Genomic DNA, 13,398 nt, shown 5'->3' on the forward strand with positions numbered 1-13,398 from the left:
CCCACCCATGACCGATTGGGAAGCTATCTATAGTTGCACGCAGAAAGCTAAAGAGTCGTTGGAAGACTACAGACATAGGCTGGAGACTTGCTACCGTAAGCATAATGGGCTCAAACCAATGACTGATGGCCGCCAAAATTATGACTATGGCAGACTCTTGAAGGCTGCCCTAATGAATGGACTTTTGCCAGCCCCTGGTAAACATGTTGAAATTACTTGCATTGGCTGGGAAACTATCAGTCTACAAGCTGTTATTGAACACTGTAAACACGATGAGAGGCAAAAACTGTCTCAAGCAGACAAGACAAAACAGAGAATAGAAAAAGGAGGAGTACAAGCTACACAGCTGGCTTTTTATCAAGGACAGGGCCAGCAGCAGCAGGCTCAGGGAAGACCTCAAAATGATGGATAGAGGGGACGGGGTAGAGGAAGAGGAGGGGGAGCCAGTGCTGACGGGTGGGCCAGAGAACAGCAACAACAGGGCAGGAACTTCACTTGCCACAACTGCGGAAAACAGGGACATTTCGCCAGAACTGTCACACCCTGATCTGTTTCACCTGTCTTTGTGCTCATCTCCACCCCCCTCCAGGTGTCACCCATCTTCCTCATTATCCCCATTGTATTTATATCAATCAATCAAGTTTATTTTATATAGCCCTTCGTACATCAGCTAATATCTCGAAGTGCTGTACAGAAACCCAGCCTAAAACCCCAAACAGCAAGCAATGCAGGTGTAGAAGCACGGTGGCTAGGAAAAACTCCCTAGAAAGGCCAAAACCTAGGAAGAAACCTAGAGAGGAACCAGGCTATGAGGGGTGGCCAGTCCTCTTCTGGCTGTGCCGGGTGGAGATTATAACAGAACAATGCCAAGATGTTCAAAATGTTCATAAGTGACAAGCATGGTCAAATAATAATCATGAATAATTTTCAGTTGGCTTTTCATAGCCGATCATTAAGAGTTGAAAACAGCAGGTCTGGGACAGGTGGCGGTTCCATAACCGCAGGCAGAACAGTTGAAACTGGAATAGCAGCAAGGCCAGGTGGACTGGGGACAGCAAGGAGTCATCATGCCCGGTAGTCCTGACGTATGGTCCTAGGGCTCAGGTCCTCCGAGAGAGAGAAAGAAAGAGAGAAGGAGAAAATTAGAGAGAGCCAAGATTTTCAAAATGTTCATGAATGACAAGCATGGTCAAATATTAATCAGGAATAAATGTCAGTTGGCTTTTCATAGCCGATCATTAAGAGTTGAGAACAGCAGGTCTGGGACAGGTAAGGGTTCCGTAACCGCAGGCAGAACAGTTGAAACTGGAATAGCAGCAAGGCCAGACGGACTGGGGACAGCAAGGAGTCATCATGCCCGGTAGTCCTGACGTATGGTCCTAGGGCTCAGGTCCTCCGAGAGAGAGAAAGAAAGAGAGAAGGAGAGAATTAGAGAGAGCCAAGATTTTCAAAATGTTCATAAATGACAAGCATGGTCAAATAATAATCAGGAATAAAAGTCAGTTGGCTTTTCATAGCCGATCATTAAGAGTTGAAAGCAGCAGGTCTGGGACAGGTAGGGGTTCCATAACCGCAGGCAGAGCAGTTGAAACTGGAACAGCAGCAAGGCCAGGTGGACTGGGGACAGCAAGGAGTCATCATGCCCGGTTTGCCGTGACGTATGGTCCTAGGGCTCAGGTTCTCAGAGAGAGAGAAAGAAAGAGAGAACGAGAGAATTAGAGAGAGCATACTTAAATTCACACAGGACACTGGATAAGACAGGAGAAGTACTCCAGGTATAACCAACTGACCCTAGCCCCCCCGACACATAAACTACTGCAGCATAAATACTGGAGGCTGAGACAGGAGCGGTCAGGAGACACTGTGGCCCCATCCGAAAGATAACCCCGGACAGGGACAAACAGGAAGGATATAACCCCACCCACTTTGCCAAAGCACAGCCCCCACACCACTAGAGGGATATCTTCAACCACCAACTTACAATCCTGAGACAAGGCCGAGTATAGCCCACAAAGATCTCCACCACAGCACAAACCAAAGGGGGGCGCCAACCCAGACAGGAAGATCACGTCAGTAACTCAACCCACTCAAGTGACGCACCCCTCCTAGGGACGGCATGAAAAAGCACCAGTAAGCCAGTGACTCAGCCCCTGTAATAGGGTTAGAGGCAGAGAATCCCAGTGGAGAGAGGGGAACCGGCCAGGCAGAGACAGCAAGGGTGGTTCGTTGCTCCAGAGCCTTTCCGTTCACCTTCACACTCCTGGGCCAGACTACACTCAATCATATGACCTACTGAAGAGATAAGTCTTCAGTAAAGACTTAAAGGTTGAGACCGAGTCTGCGTCTCTCACATGGGTAGGCAGACCGTTCCATAAAAATGGAGATCTATAGGAGAAAGCCCTGCCTCCCGCTGTTTGCTTAGAAATTCTAGGGACAATTAGGAGGCCTGCGTCTTGTGACCGTAGCGTACGTATAGGTATGTACGGCAGGACCAACTCGGAAAGATAGGTAGGAGCAAGCCCATGTAACGCTTTATAGGTTAACAGTAAAACCTTGAAATCAGCCCTTGCCTTAACAGGAAGCCAGTGTAGGGAAGCTAGCACTGGAGTAATATGATCAAATTTCTTGGTTCTAGTCAGGATTCTAGCAGCCGTATTTAGCACTAACTGAAGTTTATTTAGTGCTTTATCCAGGTAGCCGGAAAGTAGAGCATTGCAGTAGTCTAACCTAGAAGTAACAAATGCATGGATTAATTTTTCTGCATCATTTTTGGACAGAAAATTTCTGATTTTTGCAATGTTACGTAGATGGAAAAAAGCTGTCCTTGAAACAGTCTTGATATGTTCGTCAAAAGAGAGATCAGGGTCAAGAGTAACGCCGAGGTCCTTCACAGTTTTATTTGAGACGACTTTACAACCATCAAGATGAATTGTCAGATTTAACAGAAGCATCTCTGTTTTGTTTCTTGGGACCTAGAACAAGCATCTCTGTTTTGTCCGAGTTTAAAAGTAGAAAGTTTTCAGCCATCCACTTCCTTATGTCTGAAACACAGGCTTCTAGCGAGGGCAATTTTGGGGCTTCACCATGTTTCATTGAAATGTACAGCTGTGTGTCATCCGCATAGCAGTGAAAGTTAACATTATGTTTTCGAATAACATCCCCAAGAGGTAAAATATATAGTGAAAACAATAGTGGTCCTAAATTTATACCTGTGTTCTATGTTTGTCTGTTGCCAGTTCGTCTTGTCAGGTCTTACCAGCGTGTTTTCCCGTCTCCCTGCTTTCTCAAGTTCTGTTCCCTAGTTCCCCGGTTCTGACCATTCTGCCTACCTTGAACCCGAGCCTGCCTGCCATTCTGTACCTGCCTGACTCTGACACGTTTACAAACCTCTGCCTGTTCTGATCCCGAGCCTGCCTGCTGTTCTGTACCTTATTGACTCTGCCCTGGATTGCGGACCTCTACCTGCCTTTGACCTGTCTTTTGCCTGCCCCCTGTTTGGGTCAATAAACACCTGTGACTCTAGCTGTTTGCATCTGGGTCATATAGGCTGGGTCACTCACAATACCTCTCCCATCAACCTACAAGTGTCAGGGAACTACAGCGAGGCAATCCAATTTATGCTGATTAAGTCTCCTCAGGTTCCCATGGTATTGAGATTATCTTGGCTCCAGCAACACAATCCCCTCATAGCCTAGACTGCTGGTGCCATTATGGGCTGGAGCCCATTCTGCCACATCTATTGTCTGAAGTCAGTGCAGCCTGTCCATGGACGTCTTCCTGTGGGCTCGGAAGTTGCCCCGGACCTCTCTGCCATTCCCACGGAATACCAGGACCTCCAGGAGGTTTCAGTAAGGCCCAGGCCACTCCTCACTGACCCTATGACTGCGGGATCGACATTCTCCCAGGCACCACACCGCTCCAGGGACAACTATACTCTTTGTCGGGTCCTGAGACCAAGGCTATGGAGACCAACATCGAGGACTCTCTAGCTGCAAAGTGTATCCGTCCTTCTGCCTCCCCCGCCGGTGCCGGGTTCGTCTTTGTGGAGGACAAAACCCTGCGCCCATGCATCGACTACTGGGGCCTCAATGACATAGCGGTGAAGAACCGCTACTCGCTACCACTCATCACCTCGGCCTTCAAGTCGCTCCAGGCGGCCATCGTTTTCTTCAAGTTGGACCTGCAGAATGCCTACCATCTGGTGTGGATACGGGAAGGGGACAATTGGAAGACAGCCTTCAACACGGCCAGCGGCCACTACGAATACCTGGTCATGCCATTTGGACTTACCAACGCCCCTGCTGTGTTTCAGGCCCTGGTTAATGACGTTCTCCGCGACATGTTGAACCGGTTCGTTTTCGTCTACCTCTACCTCGTTTTCTCCCACTCAGCCCAAGAACACGTGCTCCACATCCGACAGGTCCTCCAGCGCCTCCTAGAGATCCAGCTTTTTGTGAAAGCGGAGATCCCCTTCCTTGGTTACTTCATCGCTGCAGGGAATGTACAGATGGATCCCGGGAAGGTGAGAGAGGTGGTGGATTTGCCCCAGCCTATGTCCAAAGTGCAGCTGCAATGTTTCCTGGGATTTTCAAACTTCTATCACCGCTTTATCTGGGGTTACAGCACCCTGGCTTCACCCCTGTCTGTACTCACCTCTCCCAAGGTTCTGTTCACATGGTCCCCAGCTGCTGACTGGATGTTCCGGGACCTCAAGCACCGCTTCACCACTGCTCCCATCTTGGTTCATCCTGACCAGTCAGTTCGTGGTGGAGGCCGATGCTTTGGATGTCGGAGTGGGGGCTGTCCTGTCCCAGCATTCTGCCCTGGACCTCAAGTTACATCCCTGCGCCTTTTTCTCCCATCGCCTCACCGCCTCGGTGAGGAACTACGATGTGGGAAATCGTGAGCTTCTCGCGGTGAAGATGCCTTTGGAGAAGTGGAGACGCTGGTTGGAGGGGGCGGAACATCCGTTCATTGTGTGGACGGACCACAAGAACCTGGAATATCTCCACACCGTCAAGCGTCTCAATTCCAGGCAAGATAGGTGGGCCCTACTTTTCACCCAGTTTAACTTCTTCCTTTCCTACCAACCAGGATCCAAGAACATCAAGCTGGATGGGCTGTCATGCCGCTATAGCCCCACGGCTACACCCATGGACCTTGAGACCATCCTTCCCACCTCGTGTCTGGTGACGGCACTCAGCTGGGGAATAGGGAAGCAGGTCCATGAGGCGCATCGTTCCCAGCCAAACCCCGGGGGTGGCAGATTATGTTTGTGCCTCCTCGGGCCTGGAGTGGGCCCACCCGGGCTTGCCTGCCACCTGGGCTCCCATCGGACCCTGGCCTTTGTGCGGCAACGCTTTTGGTGGCCTACCATGGTCTCGACGTCTCCGCGTTCGTCCCCACCTGCATGGTGTGTGCGCAGAACAAGACTCCTCGGCAAGGTCCGGCTGGTCTTCTTCAACCACTGCCTGACCCTCACCGTCCCTCTTCTTACATATCCCTGGACTTCGTCACAGGCCTTCCTGTCCGACACGGTCTCAACATGTGATTGGTACTATGCATGGGACGTACAGGATATTGATGAGTCACATTATTGATAGGTCACCCTACTGACAAAATTTTCTCAACTGCTCGCAGTCGTTGGAAACAGAAAGGCAGTTTTATGTCACAGACTGGCTTACACTGCACCGCACATTTCTCACCATTGACAAGAGATTATGAACAAAATTGTCTGTAAGGGACCACACCCCAAGAGAGCAGTGACATTTATAGTGGGCCCCAATTTTGTGCTTTAAGTGTTAAATTGACAGGCTTTGTTGTATGTATTTAGTGACAGCATGCCACATGTATCAGTAGCTAAAACACATGTTGCTTGGGAGGATACTGGTATTTGGTTGAAGTCTGTCTTGCAGGTCACTGATTGGGAACTTAGAGCGGATGGGTATAAATTCTCCCCCAGCATACATACTTTGTGTGTTCAATTTATTTGGGCTGTACATGTTCAATGAGGTGTACATGGCCTTGATAGCACCAAACCAACTAAACAGATGATTTCCGTGGAGAATCAATCACACTTGTTGATTGGTCTCCCGGACTCTCTGTGGGCTAAAGATAAGTATGACAATGAGGGGGGTTGAACCACTTACTGTCATACCTAAGGGCACACACAGACCAATCAGAACTCATTATCTCCTAAGTCAGGAAGCAGTCAAGGGGATTACCCCTGTTCATGCTTCATTGGTAGAAAGAGGAGCTATTGTGCCTTGTCCAGACTCTCCCTGTAATACCATCATTCTTCCTGTCCAAAAAGCCTCAGGTGATTGGTGTTTTGTTCAAGATCTCAGACAATGCAACAATGCAGTTTATGTAAGGGCTCCTGTTGTGCCAAACCCCAACCCCATTACAATTTTATCTGCTGTGCCGGCGTCGGCTAAATGGTTTTCAGTTGCTGATTTGGCTAATGCTTTGTTTTTTAGCATTCCCATCGCACCAGAAAAATAGTTTACGTTCGTAAACAAGTGTTGGACTTGACTGTCTGCCACCAAGGTTACTCGGAATCTCCGGCAGTATTTTCTGCTGCTTTGGTGCAAAATTTAGAAGGTTTCATACCCCCAATGGGGGTATGTTAATACAGTATGTCGACGTCCTGTTACTGTGCTCTGAAACCCAACAAGCATGCAAAGTCGACAACAGAGCTCTGTTAGTGTTTCTTGCTGAAAATGGCCACAACGTTTCTAAGAAAAAGTTTCAACTTGTCTCCCAAACAGATAAATATCTGGGACATGACATTATACCTAATGGTAGGAAATTGGGTTTGGAGTGTCTGGCTGCAATTCTCTCGATACTAGGGATGGGTACCGAAACCCAATATTAAACGGGCCCCGGGGCTAAATTATGAAAGACCATGGTATCGATAAGCTCCGACGTTATCGGTTCTGTTTTCGGTACTGGAGAAATGTATTTATTATTGCTATATAATTGTTATTTTGCACATTTTATCTCACCAACCATTTCTAATTTGCAATAATATTAAGACATTTGTCTATGATGCATTTTCACTATTCCCAATCCAGAAGAGATCTCTCTCGCGCGGAGCCTGTGTCTCCAACACGCTACAGCACACACAGCACTCTGCTCTTAATTAGTGATGATGGCGGAGAAAGCTAAACGTTCAAAAGTGTGGTTACACTTCACCAGAGTCGATGCTGACAATGCTCATTGCCACAAGTGCAACAATACTTTTGCTTGTAAGGGTGGAAACACAAGCAATCTGTCCAACCATCTATCAAAAGTTTATCATGTACAGGCAGAGAAATGCACAGTTTTCGACTGCCTGGCTCGTACTTAATTTCTCGTTGCCCGATCTACATTAAGTATGTACAGTTGAAGTCAGAAGTTTACATACACCTTAGCCAAATACATTTAAACTCAGTTTTTCACAATTCCTGACATTTAATCCTAGTAAAAATTCTCTGTTTTAGGTCAGTTAGGATCACGACTTTATTTTAAGAATGTGAAATGTCAGAATAATAGTAGAGAGAATGATTTACTTCAGCTTTTATTTCTTTCATCACATTCCCAGTGGGTCAGAAGTTTACATACACTCAATTAGTATTTGGTAGCATTGCCTTTAAATTGTTTAATCTCTCTAGGGTACGTGGGACGGTAGCGTCCAAAACCATGAAAAATATATTTCAACCAGGCAGGTGCGGCACAAAAGTCAGAAATAGCGACATAATTAATGCCTTACCTTTGAAGATCTTCTTCTGTTGGCACTCCAAAATGTCCCAGAAACATCACAAATGGTCCTTTTATTCAATAATGTCCTTCTTTATGTCCCAAAAATGTATATTTATTTGGCGCGTTTGATTCAGAAATACACCTGTTTCAACTCGCCCAACATGCCTACAAAGTATCTAATAAGTTACCTGTAAACTTGGTCCAAACATTTCAAACAACGCTCCTAATCCAACCTCAGGTACCCTAAAACGGAAATAATTGATACAATTTAAGACAGAATAAATTGTGTCTAATACCGGATAAAAACAACGTGGAGCGAGCTCCTGGTCATGCGCACCAAAACAGTACAGTCCTCCTGGAGTGACACTTACAATGAATAGCACTACTTCTTAATTTCTCAAAAGAAAAACATCGAACAATTTATAAAGACTGTTGACATCTATTGGAAGCCATAGGAACTGCAACCAGGTTCCTTATAAAAAGGGCATCCCATAGAAAACAATTGGAAAATCCTATGACCTGGATGGTTTGTCCTCGGGGTTTCGCCTGCCAAATCAGTTCTGTTATACTCACAGACATTATTTTAACAGTTTTAGAAACTAAAGTGTTGTCTATCCAAATCTACCAATTATATGCATATCCTAGCATCTGGGCCTGAATAACAGGCAGTTTACTTTGGGCACGCTTTTCATCCGGATGTCAAAATACTGCCCCCTACCTCAGAGAGGTTAACTTGGGTCAAACGTTTCGGGTAGCTTTCCACAAGCTTCCCACAATAACTTGGGTGAATTTTGGCACATTCCTCCTGACAGAGCTGGTGCAACTGAGTCAGGTTTGTAGGCCTCCTTGCTCGTACATGCTTTTTCAGTTCTTACCACAAATTTTCTATGGGATTGAGGTCAAGGCTTTGTGATGGCCACTCCAATACCTTGACTTTGTTGTCCTAAAGCCATTTTGCCACAACTTTGGAAGTATGCTTGGGGTCATTGTCCATTTGGAAGACCCATTTGCAACCAAGTTTTAACTTCCTGACTGATGTCTTGAGATATTGCTTCAATATATCCACATCATTTTCCTACCTCATGATGCCATCTATATTGTGAAGTGCACCAGCCCGTCCTGCAGAAAAGCACCCCCACAACATGATGCTGCCACGCACGTGCTGCATGGTTGGGATGGTGTTCTTCGGCTTACAAGCGTCCCCCTTTTTCCTCCAAACATAACGATGGTCATTATGGCCAAACAGTTCTATTTTTGTTTTATTAGACCAGAGGATATTTCTCCAAAAACTACGATCTTTGTCCCCATGTGCAGTTGCAAATCGTAGTCTGGCTTTTTTATGGCGGTTTTGGAGCAGTGGCTTCTTCCTTGCTGAACGGCCTTTCAGGTTATGTCGACATGGGACTCGTTTTACTGTGGATATAGATACTTTTGTACCTGTTTCCTCCAGCATCTTCACATGGTCCTTTGCTGTTGTTCTGGGATTGATTTGCACTTTTCGCACCAAAGTACATTCATCTCTAGGAGACAGAACGCGTCTCCTTCCTGAGCGGTATGGCGGCTGCGTGGTCCCATGGTGTTTATACTTGCGTACTATTGTTTGTACAGATGAATGTGGTACCTTCAGGCGTTTGGAAATTGCTCCCAAGGATGAACCAGACTTGTGGAGGTCTACAAATTATTTTCTGAGGTCTTGACTGATTTCCTTGGATTTTCCCATGATGTCAAGCAAAGAGGCACTAAGTTTGAAGGTAGGCCTTGATATACATCCACAGGTACACCTCCAATTGACTCAAATTATGTCAATTAGCCTATCAGAAGCTTCTTAAGCCATGACATAATTTTCTGGAATTTTCCAAGCTGTGCTAGGGCACAGTCAACTTAGTTTATGTAAACTTCTGACCCACTGGAATTATGATACAGTGAATTATAAGTGAAATAATATGTCTGTAAACAATTGTTGGACAAATTACTTGTGTCATGCACACAGTAGATGTCCTAACCGACTTGCCAAAACTATAGTTTGTTAACAAGAAATTTGTGGATTGGTTGAAAAATGAGTTTTAATGACACCAACCTAAGTGTATGTAAACTTCCGACTTCAACTGTTTGCTAGCAACCTAGAGTCCACACACGGAGTTAACTAAATTATGGAAACAAGGGTACTTGATCAAAAGTAGCTATGGTTGCCTTCATAAATTCAATCACCCATTTCAAGATTTTGCACCTTTTTTGTTAAAATTGCAGCTACAATGAACCATCCCACTCCCCACTGGTCCAAGCCAAAGACCTGCCCAAAGCCCCTTCATGCTGGCAGCTAGTGGGAGGATGACTGAGGAGAGGTTGAATGAGTGCCACCTAGCCGTGACCAAGTTCATAGTGAAAGGCCTACACCCCTTTGAAACAGTGGAGCTTAAGGTAACAGTCTGTCAGTATATATTGAGTTGTATTAATTTTTAGGATATAGTAGTATAAAAGGGTTGTATGTTAGTCCCATCACTCCGCAATACAATACACAACAACACAATAACTCAATAATGATAATTCAACACATGGAAACTATATTTTTTACTGTAGGGAGATGAGCAAGTCACTCAACCCCAAATATACCCCTCCCACCAGGAGTTACCTCAGTGACACATTAGTTCTTACCTGGTGTGGTGTAGAAAAGGCCAATGTGATCACTGAGCTGAAGGACGTGCCAAAGCTGGCCATCACATCAGACGGGTGGACCAGCCTCTGTCAGGACCACTATCTCACTGTTACAGTTCACTACACAAGTCAGGTGCCATGTAAAACAGAAGGTCCTCCACACCAGGGCAGTGTACAAATCGCAAACTGGCGAAGTAGTGGCAGAGGAGATCTCAGACATTCTGGAAGAGTTTTAGATAGCCATAGGCAGAAATCCCAGGGGGGACGGGGGTGACACGACCCCTCATCCTGGGAAAAATATGATTTGTCCCCCCCAATATATCACTGTGAACATAACTATGTAATTTCAATAAAATTAATACTACGCAATGAAAGCACTTGTGCTGATTATAGACACTTAATGGCGCGTTTTTAAGTTTAGAAAGATTGCGACCTCCCGCTCTTTGCCTCACAATGGTTTGATCCACTGCCCCCCCCCCCCCCCCCCCCCCTCTTTGCTATTGTCAGTTTATTCCAAGATCAGCATGCAGCTGTAGTGCTTCGAAGTCCCTGTGATAAGGTTAGCGATAAACTGAACTCCAAACTGAACAGAACTACACTCTCTTCTACCATTGTCTTAAATATATTTAAGGGTCTCGTTGCAAAAGCTAAATTGTCGCTACGGGACTTTGAAGCACCTGTGTGCCGATCTTGGAGTAAACTGACGATAGCAAAGATTATAGCAAACACCACAGAAACGGAATTGGTGCTTGCTAGCTCAGCAAATTCAGCTATTGTGGAAAGCCAGCCAATATAAAACGAAAGCATAAACTATATTAAAATTTCAAAAGGTTGCAGCATACGTTGTGTAAATGGTGAACTCATACAGCTGTCAACCCTTGTCACTGCAATCCGTTTCACATTTGCTAGCTGACAAGCTAGCTACTGTTAGGATTTATGTTTATGCACTATAGCCCGCTACCATATTGTTTGAAGATGAATATTGTTTTGTTACACACACACACAAACAATACAGATGTGTGTGTGTGTATGTGTGTAAAGATTGATCAACAGAGTGACAGGCTATAAAAGCTGTGGTCAATCTGGAGAGGGGAGGGGTGCATATCTCCAGGCCAACCAGGGAGGGTAGGACACTGGACAATACCATATTAGGAACTGTTTGAGTGTAGAGCATCGGGAGTGGCACAAGACGGATCTAATCTACGCAACGACCAGATGCGGACATCTGAGAGACTGGGACCAGAGACTGGGACCAGTCTGAGTACCGGCGATAGGCTGAGCAAAGTTTAAACCACGCTCAGCCTCTACTGTGATAGGCCAACAGACGGGTTGGAACTACGTCATCACGGTATAAGAACAGCTGTATACGTACTTCCTGCCAGTTCCCTGTTTTACCCTGCGCGGTGATACAGCGAACCCGTATATACGAAAATTGCATTTGCCATTTATTGTTTGCGTTAATTAAACATAATTAAAGAAAGTTAGCAGACCTTGCTTTTTATTTATCCTGATACCGGATTTGATTAACGCAGCGCTCACATGGTGATTCCCGACGTGATCCGGTTTAAGGACTTTGCTGGACAGTGACGAGCCAGCTAAGATACCTTTACTGTCGTTGGACGGAGTTTCTCACAAAAAGACCGGTCTACTAAAAAAAGGTAACCAGATACCTATTATATAAAATACTAAAGTTCTGCATATTGGCATTATCCAAATTTATTTTGTGAGACACCTGTTTGATGTAAGTTACCAAATTCCTTATATCCAATATACGAATAGTCTAAAATACCGTGGACCAAGTAATGGCAAATGCAATTTTATTTGATCAAAATCATTCAAAGATGCAATGTGTAAATTAAATGTACTGAATGCATGACGTAAGCTTACAAGTATAAGTGAGGGTAATATCATACAATAACGAAAGTAATGTACTAGGCAGAGCCAAGTGTGTATGACATAGGTTGGGGCCTACATATGAGGTGGGAATGCAAATAAACGGCAATATAACAGTAATAATAGTGGCCAGGGGCCAGTTATATTGGGAATAAAACAAGTTTATAGAATAAGAGTAGTACATTGGGTAAGAAGTCGGCGTACTTATGTAACAGATGTATAATGTACTCTCCATGCGTTGTGTTTTCTCATAATAAATAACTTCGGCCAGTAGTCCCAGTTGAGCATCATTTATTTCTGTTGCTGTTGTTAAATGGGAAACAGCACGTTAGTTGTGCAGGGCTTAACAGTGTTGATGGCTGTCGATGGCAAAATCCCTTGCATCACATTTTCATACTGGGCAACAAAATACAAAAATACAATACAAAATATAACATGTGTAAATACCTGTTGTTAAATGGGAAACAGCACGTTAGTTGTGCAGGGCTTAACAGTGTTGATGGCTGTCGATGGCAAAATCTGTAGCATGAAGACAACTGTGTTAGCAGTGGCTTATGTGACCATGACATCGGTGTATGCTAGCTAACACACTTATTTACAGCAATCATATGCCAAAGCACATCCCAGAAAGCCCCTCAATCCCTAACAGGTACCATATACCCACACATGTATAGAATCAGTAACGTACAGCAAACTTGTACACATTGTAAAATAGAAAATAGAAAACAGTATTCAGAACGTGACCTACCCCTTGCATCACATTTTCATACTGGGAAGACCTGACGTTCGCGATCTCCCCCTATCTGCAAGCGGGGCCAATCACAACACCCCTTATTGTCATCAGAGTTGAACTAACCAATAAGAATGCTTGAACATCAAATACACATTTCTTTAGAGGCAAGTGGAAACATAACCAACCCTGTTACACTTATACCAAGTTTGAATGACCTGCGGGTTTTAAAGTGTTTGGGGACACAAAGTTTGTATGGAATAATTTTACCGCGTGAATGAAAGTACATCAGATATTGTAGTTGGGGCTGGTATCTTAGGGGACCCACAGTGCATAGTTGAATGTGTTGAGATTAATTTTGTTTTTTGTAAAAAATAAAA

The sequence above is a fragment of the Salvelinus namaycush genome, chromosome 3 (assembly GCF_016432855.1).
Source record: "Salvelinus namaycush isolate Seneca chromosome 3, SaNama_1.0, whole genome shotgun sequence".
Lineage (NCBI taxonomy): Eukaryota > Metazoa > Chordata > Actinopteri > Salmoniformes > Salmonidae > Salvelinus > Salvelinus namaycush.